The sequence below is a fragment of the Equus quagga genome, chromosome 9 (assembly GCF_021613505.1).
Source record: "Equus quagga isolate Etosha38 chromosome 9, UCLA_HA_Equagga_1.0, whole genome shotgun sequence".
NCBI lineage: Eukaryota > Metazoa > Chordata > Mammalia > Perissodactyla > Equidae > Equus > Equus quagga.
Window position 1 is genome coordinate 81,042,426 of NC_060275.1, and position 14,591 is coordinate 81,057,016.

Sequence of the window (14,591 nt, forward strand, 5' to 3'; positions counted from 1 at the left end):
ACAGATACTGACATAGTTTCTAGCAGCTCAAGGCCACATCCCTAGGATGACCCTAGCCCCCTTAAAGGGCCTCCTGAGAAAACTCAAGGCTGCCGAAAGAATTGACTGTTCCAGCCAATACCTCAGCCACCCTTTTTTAGAGCTTTTACTGAAAAGGGCTTGCGACTGTGACTCCTTCCTCTGTCTCTTCGAGGTAGACATGTGTCTCCTACAACTCAGGAGTGTCTTCCCAAGGACGTGAAAGCCAGTCCTTGAAATGTCGTCATCAGACGTCTCCCAGTCTCTGTGAGAGGATAGAATCCTAACTTTGATCAGCACCATCGAACAGACACAGCTGGCCTAATCGCATTTACAGTGTTCAACCCTCTGCAATTTTTCACTTCCCTGACTCTACTGAGCCCCGCTCACCCCCGCCTATCCTCTCATTCTCTCATTAAGACTCCCAGTCACCTCTGTACAGATCGAAGTTGAGTTCCGTTCACACTAGACGCTTTTCTCTACTGCAATAGTTATTACTGATTCACACGTGTCATTACTACTTTAACTAGTGTCCAGCTTTGTTTATCTCTGAAAACGGTTCAACTCAAAACGAAATGAGAAATCACCAAGCTCACTGGGCAGCATTATTTTAGCTTGTGTACGGCCGCATACAGCCCGAGTACCTGCTCACACAACCCCTAAGGCCTGAAGCACAGAGGCCGTGCACACTGGGCCATTCACCATGCTCTTTCGACCTCCTTGGCCTGACACGGCCAGTTATACCTCTGTGCAGAACAAGAAACTGCTGACTCTCTGAAAACAGAGCGCGTTTATAAACAGGAAGCTGAGTGTGTGACCACAGACATTCGGCATCTGATAGCAATTGCTGAATGTGGCAAAAAAAAAAAAGTTTGAATTAAAAAAAAAAGTCTGTGCCACTAAATTAGAACTCTCTAGCTCATGGAAATACAATCCTACTATTGATCATTTATTAAATACTTAAATAAGGGGAGCTCTTATTTGGTCAGACCAAGCTGGTGAGTCAGGCAGGCTGCAAATATTGATTGAATTCCTTGGAGTGTGTGGTTTTCCCTTTTTCTTTCTCCTCCCTCCCCAAGCAGAGCAAAAAGGCTCAATGGTGAGGGTTTCGTGGCTGGACAGAAGGTATTTGTTTCCTTTTGGGTCCTGACAGGCGGCGCGCTCCTCGCAGGGGCTCTGTGCTCTCGCGAGCGAGCACAGTCTCCAGCGGGAGAGATGCACAGACACTGGAAGCTCCAAACCCTGCCCGCAGCGATGCCCACAAAGCGCCTAGCAGCTGGTGCTGAAGTTAAAGTGGAGAAGTGCTGGCATCAAGCACAGCACAGCAGGTCAGAGGACTTGCGCTTCTCTGCTCTCAGCAGGAGGGAGCCGCTCATTTTCCCTGTTTCATTGTTGTTGCCGTGGGGATGGGTCTCAAGCAAACTGACCCAAGAAGGCTGAATTCAATGGCCAAGGAAAGAACCAGGTGACTGTCCCTGAAAGGCCTTCTGGGAATTGGCACCATTGCCACCTTTGTCATCAGGGCAAAGGTACCCGAGCGATGTTTGGAATGTCTCCACTTCCCGTCTGTGAAATCAGCTTGTGGATAAGAACAACACAGTGCCTGGTACATGTGAAGTTCTCAGCAGGCAGCAGCTAAGGGCTTTATGTGCACAGTTTTGTTTAGTCTGCACAATAACAATAATAATAGGAGATAAGTGTCAGCAGCCCTATTGGGATAATAACATCCCTCGGGAACCAGCGAGAGGCCGAGTCAGGCCTGTGAGCCCAGTGGGCCTGGTTTCAGAGCCCAGCCATTTGCCCATCTCACTGCTGAAGCTCTAGAGCAGGCTGTCCCCCCTACTTTATGTCTGCACTGTAACTAGAAGTCCTGATCGTCGGCTATTACCTACAAAGGAACCCTCGTTTGGTAGGTCTTCAGCTGCCCACGGAGGAGCAGAGAGCACTTGTCCTTCTATTATTTACAAAGAAAATGCTGTGTGGATTCGCAGCAGCAGTGGGTGTGTCCGAGTGCCTTGGACAACACATTAATATTGACATTCATAACAATGAACTTTTATAGCGTATTTATTGTATGCTGAATAGTGTGTATTATTAGCTCCATTTTACAGATGAGGAATCTTGAGGCTCAGAAACGCTACATTGGATTTCAACACAAGCAGCAGACTCCAGAGCCCCTGCTCTCAACCATTTTGCTACACTGTGAAAGAGCTACGCCTGGAACACTGGGGTTTTACTTATATAAGGAGCAGCCTGCTACTTCTTCTGTTTCATTAAAGCCTGAAGAAAGGGCTCCGTGAGCGATGACAATCACTGTCCACTAAGATTGGAGTTGTCAGAAGCAGCCCCTGGCATGGGTTCCTCTGCAAGTGATTAAAAAGGAAGTGCTCCCATGGGGAGTCCAGCGAAGTGTGTGGGAGACAGACAGGAAGGAGGAGCAAGCCAAGCAGAGGGGCGATGTCAGTCAAGGTCCTGAGGAGGGAGCCTTGGCAGGGCCGGTACAGGACTACGATGCGTCGTGTGCGGGTGGTGCACCCCAGGGGCTGCGGCATCCACTTATTATCAGGTTTAGCTCCTCTGAGTCACAGCAAACTCCATCTCGCAGAAACAACATGGAAGTGTCTCTCCCCTATAACAAAGCCTGAGACAAGCAATCCGTTGTAGTAGGAGTTCACAAACCATGTGCCACACCAAAGCTGACCCTGCCCCTGTTTGTGTAAGCCTGTGAGCTAAAAATTCTTTTTATATTTTTCAGTAGTTGAAAATAAATCAAAAGAAGTATGCTATTTTGTGACGTGAAAATTACAAGAGATTCAATTTCAGTGTCCATAACGTTTTATTGAAACACATATTGGAACTCATTCATGACGTGTTATCTATGGCTATTTAAACTCTAACATGGAGTTGTTGACCAGTTGTGACAGAGATAGTACGGTCTGCAAAGCTGGAAATATCCACCACCTGACCCTTTACAGAATGCTTGCTGACTTGTTCTGTAACATCAAGGAACCAGGATTCTTCTGTTTTGTTGATCTGCCATCCTCAACATATGCTATCGCCTCATGGCCTAAGATGGCTACTCAAGCTCCAGCCACTGGGTCTGCATTCCAGCCAGTGCAAAAGATAACAAAGAAAAGTTCATTTCCTTCCTTTAAGAAAACTTGTGAGAATCACACTCTTTATTTCTGCTTTGTCTGGCCAGAAGTTAGTCTCCTCACCGTATCTGGGTGTAAAACCCTATTTTAAGAGGCTATGAACCCAGCAAAAGAAGTGGGATTTCATTAGTCATGAAAAAAAGCGGAAAATGTATGTCAGGGGACAATTGACAGTTCTGCCTCACCTTGAGACAGTTTGGAAACAAGGGAATTTGAAAGAGCAGTATATCATTATAGTACAAGGCACGAGGTAAACCAAATTGCTCTAACTTTTTACATTGTTGATGCAAAATAACCAATAACCATTCTATAGATAGGAGAGATAAGGTGAGTTTTACTTAAGCCAGAGTGAGGATGATAACTGGGGAGGCCTTTTCCAGAAAGGAAGAAAGTGTCCTGAAGAAGTATGCTTTTCAGTATAGTTTATACCTCTTAGAACAGAGATTATACGGTAAACACACCCGGGATACACACTCATCCATTTCAAAGGGGTATTCAGTTGCAAATTATCATGACTCTGATGTCGGAAGGGAAACTTATTTTAGGAGTACTAATACAGGCGTTACCAATAGGGTGATAGGGCGTTACCAATAGGGTGTTACCGGCTTTGTAGAAGAGGAAGTATGCATTCCTATTTTAAGAGAGGGCATTGTTATTTTAATTGTTAAAGCAGATGCACAATGTATGTTTAATAGGCCGTAAGTCAAGCTTTTTAGTTCAAGCTGAATCAGTTTTGAACCCAAATATTTACCCCATATGTGAAAAACCTCCTGTCAGCATATAAGTAATATTTCTTCTCTCCTTACCAATATTCATTTCCCTTAGTCCTTAACATGGTGTAGCAAATTGGTTAAGTACCCTATCTTCCTTTCTTCTAGCCAGCTCTTTATTCCTACCAAAGAGAATGTATCCTTCCCAAAAACTTTATTTATTGTAAAAATAACATATCCTCAGGAAAGAAATGTGAGAGTTCTTTGGAGAAATGACTCAATCCAAGTCTAGGACAGAAAATCTGCAAGGTGAGCCTGCAGTATCTTTTCACAGCAGAAAACAAGGAAGTTATCAAGAATTCTGGGGCCATGAACACAGGATTCAGGAGCCGCCTTGAAGGGTGCCCACTGCCAAGAGAGGGAATAATTTGAGCGTCAATAAGAATACCTCAAATGGATTAAAACACATCAAATATGTTTGAATCCATGACTTAGTTCACAATGAAAAAATCGCATTTGTCATCTTCACAGGGACTAGGGAACCAATTCGTTATTCTGAAAACTGTAAAGAATCAAGCATTTAACCTGTCTTTTCTGTATTGTTCCTCAGGGTAACCAAATAGTTGATAAAGGAAAATGTCTCTTTATAGAATTATTTCAGCTAATAAATAAAGAGTGATAGAATGTCACCATTTTGCGAACCTCTAAGCAAATAATGAATCTCGGCAATGCTTCTCAACAGCTGCTAACACCGTACAAAGAGAGAGAACCAGACATTATGTGTCTCCTGGTGGAAGCACACCCCATTTCCATGAAGTATGGTTGCCAAAATTTGACCCTAAATCTGGTTAAGTCTCTGGACTTAGCCACTAACCAGCCTCAGGGAGAGGCTATGAGGTGACAGAGGACTCCAGATAGAACCCTGGGACCATTCCCTTTGAAGGAATAGGTAAAAGAAGGACAAATCTGAAGGGTACTTAGAAAAGAACAGAGAAGTAGGAGAAGAATTCAGGAGTACAGTGTCATGGACGCCAAGAGAAGATAGTGTTTTAGGAAGAAGGAAGAGATAACATAAAATGTTGCAGAGAGGTTGGGAAAGATAAGAGCTGAAGAATGTCCAGTTGGACTTAGCAACGAGAAGGTCATTTGTGGCTTTGATGAGAAAGTTACAGCATAATAGTGGGCACAGAAGTCAGTTACCAGTGAGCTGATGAATGAGAGGGAGATGAGGCAGAGGAGAGAGGCAGGTGGAGGACTCCAAAATTTGGTAATGGAGATAGAGACGATATTAGTGTCTTAGGGCTGCTGGAACAAAGAACCACAAACTGAGTGGTTCAAACAACAGTAATTTATTGTCTCATGGTTCTGGAGGCTAGAAGTCTGCGATCAAGGTGTCAACAGGGTTGGTTTCTTCTGAGAGCTGTGAGGGAGAAATCGGTTCCACACCTCCCGCCTAGCTGCTTGAGGCTTGTTTGCAATCTTTAGTGTTCCTTGGCTTCTGCTGCATCACTCTAATGTCTGTCTTCAAGTTCACATGGCATTGTCCCTGTGCACATATCTGTGCCCAATGTCCCCTTTTTTTAAAGGCAACAGTCATATTGGATTAAGACCCACCCTAATGACTTCATTTTAACTTGATTATCTGTATAAAGACCCTGTCTCCAAAATAAGATCACATTCTGAGGTACTACATATGGGTTAGGACTCAAACACTTTTTGGGAAAGGCACAATTCAAACCATAATGGAGACTATAGTTTTTCGAGTTATAAATGTAATATATGTTCACTGTAAAAAGTTAAATAATACTGATGTGTCTAGAGTAACAGTAATAAGATTTCAATACTAAGTTAAAAGAAAGAAGTGGCTATGAAGGAGGAGAGAGATGGGGCAGTTGCTAGAGGGGAGGCAGTCTGTTGAAGGTCTTTGTTTAGTTCAGGATGGAAGTGACTTGAACATGTGGAGATACAGTGGGAAGGAGCTAGTAGAACGTGAGAAGTTGAAGATGGAAGATACCATGTATTTGGTGTGGTGTGGTAAAGTATTTTGTGGGATGTGTGTATATGTGTGAGTGTGTGCTGTTTCAGTGGGCAGGGATTTTGGCTGAATCTAAAGAGAAATCTACACCTGTCATGTTGTATGGGGCCGGCTGTCCCAGAAGTGTGTTTGCATGACTTTGTTTGAGTGGAGAATGGGGGCTGCCAGGAAGAATTTGTATGCAGGGATGCCTAGGGAGTGAGGTGGAGAGTGAGAGAGGACAGCAAAGAGGACAGTGTGGGAGTTACTGGCTGCTCCCCAGCCTGACCCCTTGGAAAGAAGGGCTAGAAAGATAAACCAAGCAGGGTGGCTTTGTCATACTTTGTGAGGTTCAGCATGACAAGAGCAACATCCAGACCCAGGTGATGCAGAGGTGGGATGAGGAACGTTCTCCCATTTCTCTGTGGAACTCAGTACAGCTTAGTCATAGTGAAGACTGAAGGGTTGGCCCCTCTCCACTGTTGCAGTTTACACAACAGTAGATCCAGGAAACAGGACTCTAGACAAGGAAATCTGACTGCCACAGGGCTGGGGTCCTCTGAGACATCAACTCACATGCTTTGAGGGAAACAGACACAAGGAGGAGCCAGTGCACATACCCATGCATGGACTGTGCAGCAGAACATGGGACACACCCCAGGAACTCATGGAAATAATTGTATGAGACCCAGTAGGGGGAATGGATAGCCTCCTCACCCCACTTCAGACACTAGTCACAAGTCCAGGTTGTCAGCTGTGCTTCTGACCAACCAGCTATGGATCAGAGTTTGCCATCGACCCACTCCTTGGGTTCAATTAATTTGCTAGGGCAGCTCACAGAACTCAGAGAAGTATTTTACTTACTATATCACCAGTTTGTTATAAAAGGATATAACTCAGGAATGGCCAGATGCAAGAGATGCATAGGGCAAGGTATGGGGAAAGGGCGCAGAGCTTCCATGTTCTCTCTGGGCTCATCACTCTCCCCACATCTACACATGTTCACCAATCCGGAAGCTCTCTGAACCCATACTTTTGGAGGCTTTGCTACCTAGGTATGATTGATTAAGTCATTGACCATTAGGGGATTGACTCAACCTCCAGCCTCCTATCCCCTCCCGGGAAGTCAGGGGGTGAGACTGAAAGTTCCCACCCTCTAATCACATGGTTGGTTCCCCTGGAGACCAGCGCCATCTTTAGGTGGGGTCCCAATGTCACTTCATTAACACAACAAAAGACAACTTTATGCTCTCATCACTTAGGAAATTCCAAGAGTTTTAGGAGCTCCGTGCCAGAAATAGGGTCAAAAACCAAAATCTGTTTCTTATTATAAATTAAAATATCACAGGAGGCCAATGAGTAACTGTAGTTTATTCATACAATGAAATACTATAGAAAGTTAAAATGAACAAACTAGATCCACATATATCAACGTGAATAAATCTCAAAACGTGTTGATAAGAACAGCAAGTTAAAAGAGGAAATGTACCATATCATTTCTAATATTTATATAAATATTTAAAGCATACAAAACAATGGTATATATCACTTACAGACATATTCATATAATGTAATGAAAGTGTAAACATACATACATGAAAAGAAACATACTAACTTCAGAGGGCAGTGGTTACCTCTGGGGAGAGACGTAAAGGATAGGATTGGGTACTCTTATCTGTACTTACTGCTTTCTTTTTCGAAAAAGAGAGAAAATTGATTCCGAAGCAAATAAAGCAAAATATTAACATCTGTTAAAATGGGTGCTTGGTACATGAGTATCTGTTAATATTTTCTGTACTTGGCTGTATATTTGAAATGTCATCATCTAACATTTAAAACTTTAAAAAAAAAATAGAGTCCTCTCCATACAATGATGTTTCAGCCAACCGGGGACCACGTATATGATGGTGGTTCCATAAGATTAGCATCATATAGCCTAGGTGTGTAGCAGGCTGTACCATCTAGGTTTGCTAAGTACGCTCTGTGATGTTTGCACAATGATGAAACTGCCTATCGGCGCGTTTCTCAGAATGTATCCCCGTTGTTAGGCAACACGTGACTGTGAGACAGTATCACTGGGTTTGTGCACAGGAAAAAAATTTTCAATTAATTATATTGTTTTAAATTTATTCAGAGTGTGTAGATACTACAGATATTATAAGAATAATTTTGTTAGAATATGGCGTATCGTGTCTCTCTTTTTTGTGTATTTCTAGTCATAATTAGTCTCAATACATTCCCCTAACATTCACCTCCGTAAACAGCTGAAAATGCCTTATTTAACTGTAGACTTTATATTTTCATTAAGTGTGATCACTGGGATTCTATTTGTCTTAGTTATAGTTACAGTGACTGACAAGGCCAATAGACTCTATTTCCTTGTTTCAGTAAATGCAGCTGAGCCAGAACATGGTGAGTTTCCGGGGAGTTACAGTCACTCATCTGAATAGTCACAAGGACCTTTGCCTGGAGACAGCACAACCACAGGCTGCAGGCCATCAGGGAGAGCTGCTAGTCTTTCTACAGTGTTCTGATCAAGGGAGCAAGGCTGGGAACAGCCCCAACAATGCTTCCAGCATTCCTAATTTTATCTCCAGTTTTGAAAGGACTCATTGTTTGCCTTAAGAGCAGAGTAAGAGGTGACGGGTTATAGGAATGGCCTACAAGTTACAGGAGATGAGCGTCCTTGTCCACATTGGTAAGTGTGTTTACATAATCTCTATTGTGATATAGGCCTACGTTAATATTGCGTGCTGCCTTGCCATCTAAAATTAGGAGGGGCTTGAATAGCCTAACTGCATTCCCCTATCCACTCTGCTCCCTCAGGTAAGGTCCTCTGGCCAAACAACCCTCCTATCACTAGGACAAGGCACAGTGCCTGCCTATCGCTGAGTAGCGGGCTTCACTTTTCCACCAGCCCACAAAATCATTCAAACAATCCAATCACATCCTCCTGTAGAAACCAGGAGTCACTCCAACCTCTTGTTGCCACAAAGCCTGCCTCCCACATCCCTGCTCTTCGCTCCATTCCCAAGTACAACTCGTGTCCAGCTCTGGTGGTGCAGTATCTTCCTTCCCTGGACAATAAACTGTCATCCATCTCATCTGTCCAGTACTGGGTGTCAGTGTCCAGCCATCCCCACAAATCCAAGGTGTAATCTCTCCCTCACCTGCAAGGTGAAGAGGAGGGGATCAAAACATCTATGATTTTCACTTTTTTCCTCTTTAGACCAATCATTACAACTCCATGAGATTGGCCTCATGCCCTTTATTTCCAACCAATTTTCTCTGGTCAAGAGGAAGAGAGTGGAAAAAAGTAAATGCAAAATGTATTTCATAATCTATTTCCAGCTGAAAATTAAGAGATTTCTGCATTGAGCTCTCTACTAGTCTTAGGAAAGTGAGGGCAGAGCGTGGCTTGTACAGAATAGAAAACCTCAGTCAGAAGACAGGGTTTCCTGAAGATCATTCAACTAGAATGTTCAGAAACTCAATAATGATCACCAAAAAAAGAGGTCATTACACGGGAAATAGTTGCACCATAGCAATCAACACTTTATAATCAGCCCAACATGCATACAAATGATGAAGAACTATCATATCATGAACATCATCATGTCATGACATCACTGCCATGATGCCACTGTGATTGTCTGCTCTTTGGTACGTATTTGGCCACAGTGATAACACTGAACATCATACCACAGTTCACATAACATGGGCTATCATGTCTCAGTTGTTGCCTTTATGTGATTTTTTACATGGGTAATCATAAAAATAATTGAGTTGGAATGTTTATGTGGTTTGGATGTTTCTGGTGTTTAGAATCCTTGCTATAAAATATTTCTTTTGAATTATTCTAGTAATTTCTTTTGTGGCCTTGGACAATTGCAATTTACGCTTCAAAAGTGCTCTCATGTTTATTTAATTTATTCTCACATCATAGGTGAATCTGGACCGATAATTTATTCACCCAAAAAATAGAAGTAGTAATGAAACCTACGGAAGTTAAGTGATTTTTCTTCCCACAGTTACACAGTTAGATGTACAGATTCTTGACTCAAAGAGGTTGTCTGATTCTTAAATCCAGTATTCTTTCTACTACTCAGATTTTTAAAAATTTTACCTCTTTATATTTCACTTCCTCTTAAGTTGATTAGACTAGCAAATATCTGAGAAAAAAACAGAACGTTGGAGCTTAAAGAAGCTTTAGAGATTATCTCAAGTGCCAATACATACAAAAGAAGAAAGATATCAAGTTCCTGGGATAGTGACTACGACAGAGGAATGTTCATAAAAGCACTTTGCTAATTTCTTAATATTTTATCTGGTCCACTCGTATATGATTAATAACATTCTGAAACTATACTTTGTTCCACCTAATATGCTTAAAGTATTTTCTACCCAATATGCTTAAAATACACTGAAGTTCTAATGTGCAAAGTGTTAATTACCAAGAACTAGAAACTGAAAAGTCTTTGTGGTTAAGAAAGTTGGTAGACACTGTTCCTGCACTAAAGATAGAAAAATTAAAATAGGATGGAGTTTTAGAAGCTGCAGAGTCTAACTCAGCTAGTCAGTGGGGTTTCACCCCTGTCCACGTAGTGCTGGAGACAGTATCTCTGGAACATATTCCTGTCTGGGACTCTTTCCCACATGTCCTTCTCGGGGCACAAAGGGACACAAATTGTCCCTGGGCATCCTCCTAGGACTAGAATGATAACCCTTAACAACTCTACACAAAATTTTAATCCAGAGCTCTTAGGAAATTATAATACCAGCTGTTCATTTCGCCTTGTTGATGGCCCTCAGCTGCTCAGTGAGAGAAACTTAGAGGATGAGAAGGAGGGTTCCCTTCCTCTGCCTTTGGTATTCTTTGTTCTTTGATCGGTATAAGAAAGTCAAGATTCCTGTCTTATAATTCCATGACAAGTTTTAGCACAATGACTTTTGTTTTGAAGTGATTATAATCTGTTATACAAGGACTTACATTTCTGATCAACACAGAGTAATAGCAACTAGATTTACCCTCCTACCAGAAACAGCTGATAATATCTCAACAAAACATATAAAACAACAATGCTCAAGACGTTGGACATCAGGCAACGAAGGACAATGATCCCTGAGAGATGGGAAACAAATGAGATGAACTTGACGACTGCCCAGAAACTTTTTCTACTGCACAGGAAAATTTTCTAGTCTGCATCACAGGAATAGAGAGGCAGACAGAGTCCAACTGTTTTGCTGAGTGGAGGAGACAGAGCTCAGAGTCCAGGGACACCAAAGTGGCTAGAGTTTACAAGGCAGAGTATTGGAAAGAAGAGAGCTGCACAGAGACACAAGTGCAGAGAGCTGAAGAGCATCCCCCTTGAGTATTCAGTTGAGTATCAAACAGTGCATGGATGTGAGGAAACTACCCAAGGCTTGGGAAAGAACCACCAGAAAGGGTTAGAGAGAATAGTCCTTAGACTTCACACAGGCCTGAGAAAAGTGCCTGTTCCCAAAAGCCCTAGTGGAAAACTTCACAATTCAAAAGAATTAGAGAACTCTGAAGAACGTTGCCTCAGTAGTGAGGAAAAATTGACCCTAGGCTAAAGGCAACTCCAGTCAAGTCCAACACAACTTAAAAGCAACGCCTGAAGGATCAAATTGTGTTCAAGTAACTTAACTGCATCCAGATCAAAGCTCAATAATATTTATAGGAATCAAAAATATCCAGTAGCCAATGTGGTAAAATTCACAACATCTGGCATTCAATCAAAAATTACAGACATGCAAACAGGAAAATATGACCCACAACGAGGAGGAAAATCAATCCATCAAAGCTGACCTAGAAATGACAGAGGTGATAGAATCAGTTGACAAGAATGTTAAAATAGTTATTATAATTATATTCCATATGTTTAAGAAGCTGGAAGAAAGATTAAACATGTTAAGTAGAGACATGGAAGATATTTTAATGCAAATTGAGAATCTAGAGATGAAAATTACAATGCCTTTAGATAGAAAATACACTGGATGAGATTACTAGTGGAATTGGCATTGAAGAAGACATTGGAGAAGATTAATAGATTTGAAGACATATTAAAAAAAGGAAACAGACAGGAAAGATGACTGAACAAAACAAACAGAACCACTGAACTGTGGGACGAATTCAAGCAACCAAATACATACAAAATGAAAGTTCTCAAATGAGTGGTGGCAAGAAACTATAAACCCACATATTCAGAAATTTCAACAAAATTCAAGCACATGAAGCATGAAGAAATCTACACCTAGGCACGACATATTCAAATTGCTTAAATCCACTGATAGAGAGAAAATCATAAAAGCAGCCAGAGAAAAAGACATTGTTGAGTTTATAATATATATGGAAATAAAATGCATGACAATTATAGCACAAGGCTGAAAGGGCAGAAACGGAAGTATAATTTTGTTAGGTTCTTTTTGTATGTGAATGCGTATAATATCACTTGAAGGTAGACTGTAATATGTTAAAATTTGTGATAAAAATGTATAATAAAAGCCCCAAAGTTACCATAGCAAAGAATTACATCTAATAAGCCAACAAATGAGATAAAATTAAATCATTAAAAATATTTAATCCAAAAGAGGTAGAAAAGAGGCAAAAAAGAACAAAGAATAGATGAGACAAGGAGAAAACGAACAACATGATGGTAGATTTAAACTCAACCATACTAATAATCACATTAACTTGAAATGGTTTAAATACTCCGTTTCAAAGGTAGAGATTGCCAGTTTGGATTAAAAAACAAGATCCAACTATATGCTGCCCACAAAAACCCACTTAAATATAAAGATATAAATTGGTTAAAAGCGAAAGGATTGAAGAATATATACCACGTGAACACCAATCCACCGAAAGCTATAAAGCATGACTATATCAAAGCAGTAACGAACATTACCCGGGAGGAAGACGGCCAGTGATAAAGGGGTCAGTTTAAGAGGTGATACCACAATCCTACACATTAACTGCATCAAACAGTAGCACTTCAAAATTCATGCAGCCAATCTAGGGGAATTACATACACAAGGAGAATTAATACACAAGGAGAATCTAGGCAAGAAATTTAGGAGCCAACTGAAAGTCCTGAGCAAATGATTGGCCAGATTTCCATGCCAAATAACTAGTTCCTGAGTCCCATATTAAATTCCCAGTGTGTGGTACTTCCATAGTATCTCGCACACAGCTTTATCGTAACACTTATTACACTGTACCCTAATTAGTTGTTTAGAGTTTCTTAGGGGTTTGTCTTTGCCACCAGATGGTGATCTCCCTAATGTAAAGACCCATGTCTCATTTAATTTTGTATTTCTTGAATATGGCAGGGTGCTGGACACATGGAACTAAATAAATATTTGCAATATTAGTACTATAATAATGTCCACTTATTCAGACAAGTCTTTTCACCTATAACACCTCATTTAAGGTTCATATCAATTCTCTACCTTAGGGAGGATATATATTCTCCTCATTTCACATGTGATGAAACTGAGATAAAAATAAGTAATTGCACAAATCTTATTTAAATATTGGGCTGTTGAGTTAGTCATTCCATTTTCTGCACTCAAATTTAAATCAAAATTTGGAGATGATTCAGTTCCGAAACATTAAGGTACTTGATGAAGCAGATGGTGCTTCTTATACAGAACTCCCTTCTTCCATTTTTAGGTCTGTGAAGTCTGAATATGTCTCTAGGTAAATTTTTGGAAGTACAGATTTTAGAGTCACAAAATAAGGAGACAGACATTGGAACAAATTCTTGATTCTAAAAATTATAATTTTTTCTCACTATTCCACGTGACCAAGCTTTTGAGTCTCATGTTGTTCTATGTTATAGACTGAAAGTTTGTGTCTCCCGAAAATTCAAATGTTGAAGCTCTAACCCTCCATGTGATGGTATTTAGAGATGCGCCCTTTGGGATGTAATTAAGGTTAGATGAGGACATGGGGTCAGGACTCTGGTCTCATGGAATTAGTGCCCTTATAAGAGGAGACACCAACTTGCTTTCTCCCTCTCTCCTCCGAGTGAGGACACAGTGAGAAGATGACTGCCTGAGGGATAGGAAGAGAGGTCTCATCAGAACCCGACCATGCTGCCACCTCGGTCAGCCTCCCTAACCATGAGAAAATAAATTTCTGTTGTCTAAGCACCCAGTACACACTAGTTTGTTAGAGCAGCCGAAGCTGACTAATATACTATAAATAATGGATTTTTAAAACCCCTGAACTATGAATGATTCTACTCCCCTACTAATAATGCAATGATTACAGAATTATAACGGCATCTATAATAATTTACTCCCCCATATTGGGTCTAAGCACTGTAAACAACATAGAAATTCTTTCCTCCTAAATGACCATGTATGTTGTTCTCCTCAAAGTTTCCATTCCGAGGGATAACAGCTCCATTTCTGTACACCTGATTCCTAATGTGGGGTTTAGTCACCAAGGTTCTCTTATGGCCAGGAGTTAGGAAAATCATGTCCTTCATCTTTGATCCTATAATCTGCTTTGAAAGCAAGAATCATACCAATGCACTTTGTGAATTCCAGCTTGTGACTGTGTTCTATAGATTTACTTACATTCTCAAATTGCAGTTGCCTGCCCACTCCCACTGAAATTTGTGATGATGATGAAATACACGCCCCTGGAAGTTCCACTCTGGCCAA